At 41.1% G+C, this 15,469-nt stretch overlaps 1 protein-coding gene across 1 annotated transcript in view; it reads left to right on the forward strand.

Annotated features, from left to right (window-relative positions):
• LOC111216868 (sodium/calcium exchanger 2-like) overlaps positions 1-15,469 on the forward strand; it is a 165,952-nt gene that overhangs the window by 47,211 nt on the left and 103,272 nt on the right. The window contains exon 2 of the mRNA XM_022738504.1: positions 8,505-8,542. The gene's annotated coding sequence lies outside the window, so the exon portion shown is untranslated. The remainder of the gene's footprint in view (positions 1-8,504; positions 8,543-15,469) is intronic.

Genomic DNA, 15,469 nt, shown 5'->3' on the forward strand with positions numbered 1-15,469 from the left:
CCTCATCTTGCACTTTGCAGACACACTTGGCTCACAAACCTCCCTGTCTCCAGTGTTTTTGGGACATCAGACATCAGAGAGAATCCATGACAGCAGCATCAGAGCTGACTGAGTTTATCTAGAGCAACTAGCGGAAAAAAACACAAGCACGGCTGTAATTCAGTTAGTATCCTGCCTGAGTGAGCGCACTGTGATGGTAAGCTATAGGAGGCAGATGGCCATACTCAATTTAACTTTCCTCTTAATCTATTTTCTTTGTTTCAGTGTGCTGTGTCAAATTCAGCTGAACCCTTGGTATTAGCATATCAGAATGAATTAATCCAGGAAAATGTGAAGTCCAGGAAAGTGGTCTGTTATTGCTTAAACCAGCCTGCAGCTGAAAAGCTAAACATGCCAGTAGAAAACTAAATAAAGTCCCACTGGTTGTGTATTTTTGGAATAACTCCTTTGCTTGACCTTATTACCAGAGAATAAGCAGAGTGCATTGCAGAGGACATAGAGAGGGAGGTTTTACATCTCTTGTGCAAGTAGAAAATCAAAGAGAGCATTACTAACCTCCTCATCACAGAAGTTTGTCTTTTTTATTTTCTAAATTAAAGTCCCTGTTTGGGCTGAATTTAGGAGAAATACATGAAGAGAAAAAATAAGAGAAATAAGCTTTTCTAAAAAGGTCTCGGGGGCTATAATCACTAGGACTAAACACATTCCTCTTACCACTGAGCAGGCTGATACTGCTGGTGACCTCATTCTGAGTCGTGTAAATTGCTCTGTCTGTGGTTGTGGATGTGGGGATTGAAATGCTCTTTTGGCCTGAGCTCATAATGGATGTACAGCTTCTTTTTTTCTAAGTGGACGTATAACCACTAAAACAACACATAAACCCTTTCTTTTGCTCTTTGAATGAGGATATCAAGCTTTTGTTACACTCTGTGGTGGAGAACTGGTAATTGACTGCTCTGGTTCGGTGTTAACACACTGGGACCTCAGGCAGTTAGTGTGCTAGCACTAATGTATTCCCTGCTTCTCAATGTGCAAGAAATGAGCAGTTCTTACTGGCAGGCTCTCAGCAAACCCCTCCTCCTTTCTGCCTTCCTCTAAGTGTAGACCTCAGCACCATCAGCAATGTCCTGAAAATGAGAAATATTCTCTCACTAGTGGACTGACCTCTAATGCAGGGGGGGGGGCGGACTTCCATTGCGAGCAGAATCCTCAATTATCAACCATTGTATCTCCCTTTAATAAATCTATCTTTTCCAATCTGTCAATCTCCCTCCAGCTCCCTTGTTAAATGAGCTCTGCTGCATGCATGGCCGCTCTCTGCACTGGTTCAGTGATGTGCTGGGGATAAAAGGTGCAGTCATTGATTGATTAAGATGACAGAATAGAGCATTGTCCAGCTGGCAGGAACCCGAACTCCCCGCTCACCAAATTTATATGGTTAAGGTAAATCTAATAAGTATGTGTTAAATAGCCCTCAATGTTTTTTACTATTCATTTACAACTAATGAAGGTGATATTCCCCGACTGACACGTGTCATCAGAGAGAAGAAGAGAAGAAACCAGGCCATTAATTACCAGGCCGGTGAAATAGTGAGTATTTGAAATCAGTCACATTTCTTGTCTTCTGCTGTCTGGTGAAGACGTGCACAGACTCTGTCTCTGCCTCCTTTCCTCAGTCTTCTGTGTAACTGTGAAGATTTGGGAAGTTGGCTGGTGCAGCTTTTTCATGAATATCACATCAGAAGATAAAGGAAAGGCTTTGTTAGTTGTTTTTTTGGGTTTTTTTTTTTTACGTAGACAAGTTGACAGAGCACCTTAGTGCAAGTTCCATTACTAATTATTCTTAGTTATTAACGTGAGAACCGTTCTGTTTTTTTCTGCTGTCACCCCACAAAATGTTTTTACTACAACTGCTGCTCATGCTGCACCTTTTTAATCTACTGTGTCTATCTTTAATCTACTGTTAATCCACTGTGCAACACCACTATGTTTCACTTGTTTGTTTTTAACTGCAGATAGTTCACACACACTGGTCTTTGTGAGGTGTGTACAGAGTAAAATCACAGCAAGAAATTCACACACATGAGAAGACTAGTAATAATAATATGACTTTATTTATATTGCACTTTTCAAACCAGAGTTACAAAGTGCTGTACAAACATAAAAACAAATCAAAGCAATAAAAGACAGCAGAGAGACAAAGAGTTGATTAGCAGGGTGAGTATGATGGGGGGATTACAAATAACAAGAAACAATGAAATCAATAAAGCAGACAAAAGAAAATGAAACCCAAATTAAAAAACCAAAGATAAAAGCTTTGAAATCAAGAATCAAAAGCTGCTTTATACAAGTATGTTTTGAGTAGTGTCTTAATTTATCTAGTGACTCAGATTAAGATGAACAAAATAACTAGTAAAAGGTGTTAGCATTGTAATCAGAGCAGCGCCTCGCCTCACTTCCAATCACATTATAAGAGTGCAGTTTGGGAGTTTCCATCTTCTCACACTTATTCACACCTTCGTAAAAAGCCGTTTGCTGTGGCCCATGAGCTGGAACGTGCCGTTTAATTCAGGTCCTTTCTGTTTGTCTTCCTGTTGCATCAGAAACAAAACATCTGCATTTATTGTTCAGTTTCCCTCAAACAGCTTCCCTGCAAAACAAACAAACTAAAATCTTTATGGAAACTGACGAGTAAATGCAGAAGACTTCTGCTCCACGTGTCTGGCCGAGGGATCAACAGAATCCAGACTCTTGTTCCCTGTCGTCACGTCCCACACCAGGTATCTATCTATGCGTCCACCTTCTATCCCCATCTCTGTCTCCTCATTACCGTTTCTTTAACAGCACTGTGAGTCTCGACCCACAGGCTCAGAGCTAATGGTTTCCTGAATGACAAGAGTAGCAATATGTTTTAATGAGCCTGAATCGCAGGGTGAGAGTATGCACGTCTCATTAGAGTTCTAGGTTGAACTTTCTACCTGTCTTTTGCCTCTTACCTGTCTTCTTCACACACAGACACACACACACAGACACACATGCAAACACTCCCACACACACACAATTTTCCATGACAGGAAACTTCAATTTGGCTCCTTAAACTTGACATCTCATTCTGCCTTTCAACAGCTGCTTGAGGCAAGAAAGGAAGATACATCACACACACTGTGCAATAACTGAGTGGTTATTCGTTGGATAAATTATGGTATAGCAACATTTCCAATAACACTACCTACTACTACATTGAACCTGTTGATTGAACGAAATCTGGTGTGTTTGGTTTAGTTCGTTTAGGTTGATGTGAGTCCAGCTCTGATGCGGACTAAACTACCTGACCTAGAAAGGTGGATCTTGGTCCAGTCCATATCAGACTTGGTGTGGTTTGTTTATGGTTTAAATTCAAAGTAAACATTATGGAAAGATGACCAACATCCACCAACAATTTGGGGTACCACGGTCACGTTTTGCCGCTGATACCGATACAGATTGGCCGAGCCACAGCTGTTGCCGATCATTTTTGTCATGCATTGCAGATGGTGTATGTTGTATCAGTCCCGCACACTTTGTCAAAGTTCCACATGGTCGACATGTTTTGATTTGGTGGTCTGTTTGCGTGCCGGCACATTGAACAAGGAGGGAGGTGGGACTACACTACACAGCGCACAGAGCTTCTCCCAGAGTATTGGCCACAGGTGATCAGTTTTAAGGTGATCGGTGGCTAGGAGAATTTATGCCGATCTACCGATATTGCCGATAATTATCGGTGGCCGATCAATCGGGGCATCCCTCGCAATAATAAATTCTTCAAAGACTCCTCTGTCCTTGAGCTTTTCCACTATGTTGTATCTCTGGGTGAGAACAGATCTGTTGGGTGAACAGGTTGGAGAGCAGCAGGGTGGAGAAGAGGAAATCATTGAGGGTTAAATGTTCAACCTGTTCTGTGGACCTTCATCTCTGTTAGTGAAGGTATCACCGTGTGTGTGTGTGTGTGTGTGTGTGTGTGTGTGTGTGTGTGTGTGTGTGACCTGTGAAAAGTAGCATAGTAACAAGACAAGGAAGAAACATCAAATGTACTTACTTTCTCTCCTTGTTGACCACTCTCTTTTTCATGATCTCTTTTACTGTTATTCCTCTGTCCTCTGTCAGTCAGTCAGTCTGTCAGTCACACACACACTGCAGAAACAGACTCTCCCTAATACATCATCATTACATCACAATAAACTGCCCGTGGCTCTGATGTCACTGTGATGATGTATTGCAGACTCTCTTCTGTTTCTCTGTTTGTCTTTCTTGCCTGTTGTCCTCTCTCTCTTGCCATAGTTTGTCTCATATTCCAAATCTGCTCATATCATGACCAGTCTCTGATCGGCTGACAGGTGTTGATTATATATATATGTTGATTAGTACCGTAAAGAAGTTTTGCTTTTTGATGTGTCAATAGTTAATTCTCTAACCTAAACATGGGTTAAACTGACCACAAACCTTAAAATATTGATGATGAAGCACATCCTCTATTTTTGGCTCTGGAGAGGAAATAAGGAGAGCAAATAAGAGTCAGGACACCTGGATGTGTTATCGCTTACATACATCATTTTGAATTAATAGCTGATTTTATTCTTCTTCTTTTATATTGTTCATGTTGCAAGGCCCTTTACAAGGTTAAAACACAGTAAAACTCAAACTTTACACTCAGTTTTTCCTTCAGAGTCCAAAAGATTTATCTTACTCTGTGAAACAGAGTTCAGAAAATAAATGTTGCTTTTTTTTTTTACTTTTCTTTGCTCCATAATCATATCTTATTCTTACAAGAATAAATGTAAATGTGTTGCTTCCAGTTGGTGATGTGATAATTAATTAGGTCTCTAATATCACCACCAACATGTCGTGGGAGTGGGCAGAATCTAAACTTCTTAATTATGTTTTTCTTGCTTAGCAGAAGGTTGCATGAAGCAGCGGTAACAATGAGGGAAAGCTAATTAATACAATCCAAGAAAACCAAAGATGTAACACATGATAGCAGTTAGCCAATAGCATGACTCTGGTCAGATGAACATGATGAGTCTGGTGCACAAACACACCAAGCAGCCAGATTGTGGAGACTGTCCTCATGTAAAAACCACAGGTCACCTGTTCAAGCAGCTTATAATGACCCGTAGTTGTGTTTTTAGGTTAGGTGACCTCTAGTGGCTGTAGTAATCATGACGGGAGCAGAAGAGGAAGTGACCTGGTAGAACGAGCCACGAAGTCCGTGTTAAAAGGAGGTTGGGGTGAATGAATGGGTCGACAAACAAAACTTGTTTCCTGTGCATGACCATTCCACAACCTCGACCCAGTCTGAGCATTTATTATTGTAACCATGACGATGAAGGTCCGGTGTATGTGATACGCTCCCTTACCTTGTATACGAGGGTAAGGACAAACGACCTCTATGGTTGTTTAGGTTGGAGGACGTATTGGCCATTCAACTGAAAACACTTCCTGTTGGTGTTGGTGTTGTTAATTATTGCTACTGTTGCATTTGGTGGTAACAAGGATGCAAAACCATCTAAGGAATATTTTAAATGTTGTGAAGAGCTTGTACACTTACAATTGCTAAATTAGTCATAATCCTGTGTGAATGATGCCTAAAGGGCCTGAAATATTGTCATCTGTAACATTTATATCCCATTTTCATTGCTTTTGTCCTTTGGTGCCCCTCTCAACCAATGATTGATGTCAGTATTCTTTGGAGCCAGTGGAATCCAGGAGACAGTGGGCCCCGCCTTCAAACTGTATCGGTTAGAATTAAGCAGATCAAAACCTTTCTCTTCCGAACTCTACTGTGTTTTTTTTCCACCTCAGCCTGTTAGCATTGCTGCCTGATTCTCCTTTACCACAGCGCAGCATTTCACTCCATATGTGAGAGCAAGTTAGAGTGTGTTTGAAAAATTATTTGGGCACAAAAATGATTTTGGAGAACTTAGGAGCTCAGATTCACTAAACTACAGCACAGTTTATCATTAGCAAAGATCACAAACATTAATTTAGCAGCTTTTCCTCTCTGCTGGCACTGACTGTTGCTTTCACCGGTTGAAATGTCAGACATTGTGGGCAGCAGATCATATCAGCTGTTGCTAATTATTGTTAATTCCCTGGGTAAATTGATGGCTGACCAAAATTTAATTTGTCTGGTGTCTGGCTAAGTGCTCTCAGCAAACTGGAGTCTGTGCTCAAAGAGTCCAAAGAGCAATTTTGAGGGACGAAGCTTCGCTCTCCACTGTACAATCAGAGTGTTTCTATAGTTCAGACAATTCCAACAGAGTGAGAGAGTGAGAAATCGACATATTCTCTCTAGCAGATCGTCTCATCAATTTCAGGAGCCATATTCTCCTAGTTAAACTTTGATTCATATCCTATCAATAATCTAAGATAATAAACTTAAAGGTCCCTAAGGTTTTATTTGAAGTGTTGAAGAATATATATTTGTGGTTTTAAGAACCAAAAATCATCTCACTGTAGTTTTACATCTCCTCTGTCAGGCTTCTCTCTGGAGCTCTGGTAACAACAGGTTGGTTAGCCAATCAGAAGAGAGGAGGCTCTGAGCCTCTCTTCTGATTGGCTGAATGTTTACTGAGTAATCAAATAAAAAATATGGCAGATAGGTAAAACACAGTTAAACACTCAGAGAAACCAAATCCTGCAAGGTTGGGCCTTGACTGTAGGCGGTGACTGCTTTGTTGTGACATCACAAAGTTACAGAAGTCCTGACAGCTGGTTTTAAGGCTCAGTCTCTGAATACAGGCTGTGTGTATTTCTCTGTGGACTGAGCTCTTTGATACTTTCACAGTATTAATTTAGAACCTAGACCTGATCTATAATCAAACAACACATGGGCATCTACCTTTAGACTATATGGGACCTTTAATCCTTCTGAACCAAGATCTTCAATACTTGGATCAAGAAGCTTGTAAAAAATGAGATGTGCTTTATTTCAATGTGTCATATACATATTTAATCAACATTTAAGTAAATAAAAGTATCAGAATCAGCAGATACCCAGTATTAAAGAACTCAGACCTGACCTGGACATCTGGACATCTAATGTTTCTATTGCTCATGTCATGCCATCTGCCAAGCCTCTAATGAAATGTTCAAAGCTGAAGGCTGCAGCTGCCCTCTGTTGAAATCTGTGACCTGACAGGAGAGTATAGACTTGAATGCATCTTTTAGAGCTTGAAATACATTGTATAGGAACATACTCCTCTCTCATTATATTTTCTACACTTTCTCATCTCCTCCTTCTTTCTCTGTCATTGTCCTCTTTTGTCCTTTGTGTCTCTCTCTCACTCATACATGCACTTTCTTTTCTCTTTCTTTTGTACGCACCAATCAATTATCCAATCTATGCGGTCTTGTTCTCTCAAGAGAGGAGTCTTCATCACTATCTCAGGCACGTCTCCATAAGAGGAAAGTTGGACAGGCGTCAGTGAATCAGACGGAGAGACAGTCGGGCAGATAGGTCGGTAAATTAGGTGGCTTAACGAGCTGTCACCTCATCAGCCCCCTCAGCCCGTAGAGAGGTTCAAATTCCCAAGCTTTCTCAGACTAGATTCTCTGTCTTTAATTTATTCTTCTCCTGTAGTGTTTTATTCACAGAGGCATTTTGGCAGAGTGAGGAACACACAACAATGACTGCTAGAATAAATTGAGCTCTGAAGTTTTAAAGGATTTGAAAGAAAAGCCACTGAACTTTAACTGTGTAACCTGGTGTGTGCTGAGTGATCGGCACTGAAGCGCACACACACACACACACACACACACACACACACACACACTGAATACTCAAGACAAACCTCCGGATTTCTCTGTGTTCAACAGAAACATCGACCACTGATTCTCCTAATCCTAGCTCATTTCATCCAAACAGTAGAAACAAACAGGTTCTTTATTTTTTTTTAAGTATTTTTTTTTTGGGGCTTTTGTGCCTTTATTGGACAGGATAGTATAGAGAGACAGGAAATGGGGAGGCAGAGAGAGGGGGAATGACATACGGGACGAACCGGGGCCGACTGCAGCGAGGACTGTAGCCTCTACACATGGGGCGCCTGCTTAGACCACTGCGCCACTCGACGCCCCTAACAGGTTCTTTATTGATCTGAGGCAGTTTGGTTTGGGCTGAGTGTCTCAGGACATTAAGGCTGAAGAGACATTGGTTTGGTATTGAAAAGACTCTGCACTGTGGCAGATTGATCTCTCAGCAAACATTGTACATGTGTGTAGTATGTGTGCATACAGAGTTGCAGTGTGTAAGTGTGTGTGTGTGTGTGTTGTACTGAAAATGTCACAAAGTACTCAATTTGAGACGTGACATTGCACTTTCGTTTAGTTGCATTGTAGATTTGTTAATGTTTATATTTTCATGGATAAAATGAAAAATAAATGATTAACTTATTTTTTGTTTGCTAAATGTGTCAACTATCAATTCTCTGTGTTCAGGGTGTTAACTGATCACATTTCTATTGTTTCAGGGCAGCTGAACCCCCACGACCCCATGACTTTGGTTTTGGTAAGTACACTGGTACCTTTGTGCATTTGTGTAGGAATATTTATGCATGAACAAATGTTTCATGGTGACAGATACACACACACACACACACACACACACACACACACACACACACACAAACCCAACAAGACTCTCAGTGAGGGAGTCACGAAGACGCTGCTGTGTTACTGAAGCCAGCTCACTCTGTCCTCTGGTTTCCTTCACTTCTCTCTGAATACTAAACATCTCACTGCGGTTGTCCATTGCCAGGAAACCAAACACTTTCTGAATGCATCTAATACATGTATGTGTGTTTTTGATGGTCACTGTGTCAGAGTACTCAGTGAGCAGATGTGTGTGTGTGTGTGTGTGTATCTTCCCTCAGGGCTTCATGTAATGTAGCAGCATGTAACGAGAGGACAGGGACTTGTTGCCAGTGACAAAGAAGCTATTACCTCCATGTTTATAGCATTTGTATTTGTATTTCTATCTTTGCTCCCTTCTGTTTGTTTTTTCTTTCTCACAATATCTTCTTTCTATCTCTGCTTCTCCTGTTTTGCTCTTTTTCCTTACATCATCCATCTGTTTTCTTTCATTTAAAATCTTTGACTTAACGGCCTCTCACTGTATTTGCATTCATCTTCCCTAAATCAGTCCCTTAAGCTGGGTTTCCACTGCGTGAACTTTCCCCAGGAACCAGGAACCTTTTGAGGAACTATGCGCGTTTCCACTGCAGGAACCAGGGTCTAAATTTAGTTCCGGGGTAATTGATCAACCCCCAAAAAAGTCCCTGGTCGGGGGGTAGTACTTTCCAAAGGTTCAGGAACATTGGGGGGTGTGGTCTGCAGTGCTGAACATCTCTGACTGGTCGAGCACTTTCTGTATTTTATTTTACCCGCTATGTTTAAAAGTTCACAGTGAGCCAGCAAAGACATTTTCCACACCGCGAAACAGGTCCGGGAGAAGGTGAAAAAAACTGAAACAGGACTTCAAAAAAATAATAAAGAACCACAACAACTGGAGTGGCTCGGGTTGCCAATTTGTCCCGTATTTTCGTTCATGTTATGTCCTCAAAGCGCTGTGAATAATGTAATGCCAAGTAATAATTTTCGTATAATCTTCCCAGGACTTTAGGCCGGGGTGGAAACACAGACAACAATGGGCCACAGGAACCTTTTAGTTCCTGAAGAAAAGCACCTGGAACTAAAAGTTCTTCATCTGTACTGTTTCTTCATCATCCGTCTCTCCATTGTCTCTCTGTCCATGTACCTGAGTCGTATTTCTGATTGGACGACTGACCTGCAATAACATGGGGCAGCCGTCCAACAGGATGAGAGGACTGAGTTTTTAGAATAATAATCACAATGATTCACGGTCAAGTGATTTCTTCGTCTCTCTCTCCAGTGTTGCACAAAGTGATTTTCCCTAAGTCACTGTGTCGTCAGGCTGAATTACCTTCTCCTCTTTATTTACACCTTATTACTCTCATTATATCACATTTTAGTACACTTTATTACCTCCGAGCAACATTTCGAAGAGTGTATCTCATTCAGATGAGATGTCTGCACTGTGTGTGTGTGTGTGTGTGTGTGTGTGTTTTACTCGTCATGGTAAATTAAACTCTCTGTGATTGCCATTTCATCAGCCACTAAAGCTAAAACATATTTAAACTCAGAAGTCCCATAAAATTAAGAAGTCTCTTTCATTTTGTCTCTGTCTCTTCCTGGTCTGTTGTTCCTTCAAAGTTTGTCGTTCATGTCAAAAAGACATTTTTGTGGAGCCCATACTGTTTTCTCTTCTTGTAAATTGTAGAAGTTGTTATGATGATTCATCCTGTGTCGTTACTGCTCATTAAGATTCAGCCCAACAGAATGATTTTGGAGCAAGTCACCCAACCCTATCATACACACCTGCAGTTTGAACTACAGATCTAATATACTGTAATCATAATTATCATCATCATACATCTGTTGACAGACAGCTGAGGTAAAAACATCTTCCTCTTCTCTTTCCTCCACCTCTATATGCAACATGTTAGAGCTCTAAGTTAGAAACATAAATTGAATCAGTTCATGTTTTTATCAGACACTGTTATGCAGATATACAAAAAAAAAATCTTGTCAAAACGTCACAAGATAATGTGATTAACTGAGCTACGATTCATCACGGTTTCTTATTGCTGCTGCCCACCTAACTTGTCAGCTGTGTGATTTTAACAAGTGAAGCTCTGTAGTTCTTCTCAAGCCTCTGTGGGGTTTGCAGCCAGACCTGGATCAGAGACGCTGTAATGATGTAGTGGATTGTGCATCCTGGACCACTGGGTTCCCTTGACACCTCTCCTGTTTTTATTGTCTTTTTGTCTTGGTCTTCAGTGGTTAACTGATGTAATAGGAAGTGGCAACACAAAGTGGGTGGTTTGTCTGTTGTACAAAGGGAAGAATCTATCTCTATTGGCAGGCCAATGTGAAAGCCACTGCGATCTTTTGATTGATTTTCATACAGATTTGTGAACGTGCAAACAGTAACAACAGCTGAACGGATTCAGACGCACACACAGCATCCGTGCACAGTGATTCTGTTTCACTACCTGCCCAGCCTTTCTTCACACACACACACACACACACACACACACACACACACACACACCTTTAATCATTGTTTGCCAGAGGCTTTCATATTTCCCCTTTGCTTCCAGTCCGTCTGTTTGTAGAATACAAATCAGTGAGCCCGGGGAAATTTCAACCCACAACCGCATTATCTCCAGGGACAATACAATATCACTGAATGTTTTTGTCCAACAGCCCAATCCATTCCTTTCAATGAACGACACACACTGATGCACACCAGTAGCTTTCGGTTACTGGATGAAAATGATTGAAGCGTAATCGATATTTCTCCATTAGAAAGATCTAACATCGTTCCTATGTGTGAAAAAGACACAAAATCAATAAGTCTGACTTGGATGTCTGAGATGTTCGTCACACCTCTTGCTACTGGATTTCTGTCTTTGCAAAATTCTCCTTCATGTCCAGTACGACAGCATCTTCTACTGTTTTTAGGCCAAATTCTTGTTAAATACACACCCAACACACAGGTTGAATTTTTGATACGTGAAATTAGGTTTATTTGTTTGTAGACTACATCCTTACAATGGGCATGTTTTCCTTTATTTTAATAAGAAGACAGTAAGTAGCAGGGGTGAGAAGTTAAATGCAAATAGATACTCAAAGTAAATGCTATTCAAAGAAATATTATTATATTAAAAGTATGAAATCATATTGTTCAGAAAACCGTGAAAAGATTCCTCAATCCATCCAGTTCACACGTGGATCAGAAAAACATTACTGTGTTTGTATTGTGTTTTTACCCTTCTGTGTTTGTTTGATTGTTTATTTATGGGAGATAAGACATGTTGCAGGAGCGAGCACAGCCGCTGATTTGCGTCCAACACAAGTAAACCAGACAAAATAGATAAACATAACATTATACACAGAAAGTCAAAATGAATATTATAACTAAAATGGAATAATAGTGTATCACAATACAAACCCCCAAACAATCCAGTGAAACTGTTATAAAATATTAAAACCAAATCAGGGTGAATGTATGAAAGTACGAAATGTTACTGAATATACAGCAGATTTTGAGTATGATGAAGTTTGACTTTAAAAGTTCAAAGTTGACATTTTGATCCAGTGACTCACTCGGCTGTAAACCGAGCTGTGACTCCTTCATCGCTTTCGTTGAGGAATATTTGAACATGTTTATCGACTCTCGCCGCTTCACCACCTTCCCGTCTTATTTCAAGCTGGCATATCAGGCCGACAGCCAGCGCCAGTGTTTGTGTAGTAGGTGCCACGCTGAGCGGAGCCACGCAGTGTGTGACAGGAATCGTTTTGTGTCTATACCTTTCTGTGCGCGGTGTCTGCTGTGTGTCATCTTGAATGTCCTCTGCCTGGATACACTGGTGGGCGGACGGCTGGAGGGAGGAGGGTGTGGGGGAGTACTAATTGACTTTATGAGAGTTTAGTTGATGAGTTGTGTGTGTGTGTGTGTGTGTGTGTGTGTGTGTGTGTGTGTGTGTGTGTGTGTGTGTGTGTGAGGTGACACAGTGATCCATAACAAGGATATAATTGGCAATGACTTGAAGAGAACTTGACTCAAATCTGTGTGTGTGTGTGTGTGTGTATGTGTGTGTCCGGACGTGTCTGTGTGTTTGTTTAAGAAGACACATTATACTTCCTAGTACCTCCCGCTCTCCCTCCATTCTTTCCTCTCCTCTCGTACTCTGTCTCACACACACACACACACACACACACACACACACACACACACACACACACAAACACAGAATCCTTTCCAACTGAACAGTTAACACGTCCTAATAAGGTCAGGACAGTGCACAGATGGAACGTCATCACTATTTAGCCTCATACCCTCTCCAAAACCACACACACACACACACACACACACACACACACACACACACACACACACACACACACACACACACACAGAGACACACACACACACTGTGTAAGGATCTCTTTCCATATATTTGCTGCTGGTCTTCCTTTTCCTCTTCTGTCTCTATTTTCCGTCATGGTAACAGGAGAATTGACTTCCTGGCCACAGATCCTTTGACAAAGAGGTCTCTCAGAGTGAGGCCAAATTTTCAGTGGGTCTGCACACTGCAGGGCTGGAGGTTACGGTAATGAACATTTTTGTCTCCAACAAAACCCTTGCTAGAATCTTTGCACAGTGCCGCTCTTGTCATCTTGTGGCCAGTTGATTGAAGAATATCGGCAGCAGATAGACACTGATTATCTGGTATTTACTAAGATCAAGCAATATTGCTTCTTTGTCACATAGGAGCTTACTGAGCACGATGATTCAGACAGTGGATTGAACACTTGCTTGTTGACAGACATGGATTTTGCTGAACTTGAACTCTCCACTGGGGGGCTTAGATTATACATATAATCAAATGATAGAAATGATAGAAATTTACACAGTAGAATGGGGTTCTGTTCCTGCAAATGCTGAGAGGAGTTGGAGAGAGGAGTCGAGGAGGAGACTGAAGAGCTAAGAAAGATGACAGCATAAGGCCTCAGTCATACGAGTCCACGGACAGCTGCAGACACCACAGCTGGGTCATTGTTTTCATTTATACTCTGCTTGGAGGACGCGTTCCAGACACGTGCAGGAGGACGTCGTCTACGTGTTCCGTGCCTGCACACTACAGATCAAATCAAGTATAAACCACTGGTAGTGACAGATGATAATTACACAGAACATAAATACTAGAAACAATGAACAGCTTCTGTTTGGAGAGTCGTTTCTGTGTGGAGAAGCTGTGAGTCTGTATATGTGGATGAATTTAAAGCAGGATACTGATGAAAAAAAGGAGTCTCTCCATCACTTTACTTCCTCTCTGTATGTTCCCCTTCCCTTCTTTTAGTTCCCTTCTTCCACTCCTTTATAAATTGCCTCCTCTCACTCCGCTGTATTTCTCTCCCTTCTAGTCGGATCATTGTTAAGCTTCCCTCCCTCCTCCTCTCCTGGCTTCTTCCCCTCTCCCTGCCATCCATCTCTTTTTCTGACCCTCCCTCTCGCTTTTTGTCTCCTTTCTCTCTTTCATTTCACACTCTGGCCGTCCAACTCTCCTCCTCTTTCTCACTTCTTTCTTCCGACTCTCTTTCTTTCTCATCCCTGTTCCCATGTTCTTATGATTGATGATCTCTTACCTGTCTTTCTCTCCTCTCCTCTTTTTTCTTCAGTCCCCCACAATTTCACATCTTTTCTTCGCCTTCTCTCCTTCTCTTTATTCTTTACTCTCCTCTTTCTCTCTCTACCTCTCCCCTGCGGCTTTTTTCTTTTACTCCCTTTCTCCAAAATACAGATTCCTCTCTGCAGTGCAGATTTGTCAGCCCACACCCAAAAGCTCTTTTTTCTTCATCCTCCGTCCATCCCTTCGTCATTGTGCCCTGTCTGTGACACACACCAGCTACACAGTAATAATGATGCAGGTGGTAATGAATCAATAGTTATGAAGATAAATAAACTGCATTGCTTAAGTAATTAAAATGAGGTATAGCTTGAATTTTTTCAACAGGTCCTTCTGAAAAGTTGAAATGCTTCTGTCCATAGTCTACTCTCACCGGGTATCTACCACTGTACTGGATAGTAACACTGGAGCATAAACAGCTCCCATGAGGCCTTGAGAGCGTGCCAATGGCAAAGACTCATGGGATCTTAGCCAACAGCAACATCCCCCTTGAGCCTTAGTCACAGAAGCTCTGTAACACTTCACGGGAGCTGTAGTTGTTGAACACTAGCAAAATAATCCTTATTGTGTGTTCACATTTTACCAATAGTACTGCAGTACATTAACTGTAATCTGGAATATGAGCAGAGACGTTCAAAAGTTTTATCAACAAAATACATGACAAATCAAGAAATACAATAAGACCCTTTTCACTTTTACCTGGAAACATGGCCACACTCAGTTTTAGTACATTTTTTTCCGCTGCGCTCCCAGATGTTTTAGTTCCTCTAAACGTATTTCCAGCTTTGTGTTCATTCATATACAGGAGGTTTGGAATTGGTTTAATGGGTCTCACTGACACTCGCTTGCAGAACATACAGTATAAATTAAGAGGTGCAACAATCAGCAGATTAATCTATAACTTGATTGGCAGAAAACAAATTTGCATTTTCAAAACTGATGAATTGGATGACATATGTGATAGTAAATTGTCTGTCGGTCAAATAAAACAAGGTTACAGTGGTGGTTACCATTTTTCAATATTACATAAACACAGTGGTTAAGTACAAACAGGCAGTTTATTCAACAATGGAAGTAGCAATGTAAATCGTAGCCCTGTGTTAATTGAATTAGTCATAGGTTATACATCATTTGAAGTTGAGTTACATTATCATATAGTG

This window comes from Seriola dumerili, unplaced genomic scaffold, assembly GCF_002260705.1.
Source record: "Seriola dumerili isolate Sdu_G_001 unplaced genomic scaffold, Sdu_1.0 BDQW01000036.1, whole genome shotgun sequence".
NCBI classification, from domain to species: domain Eukaryota; kingdom Metazoa; phylum Chordata; class Actinopteri; order Carangiformes; family Carangidae; genus Seriola; species Seriola dumerili.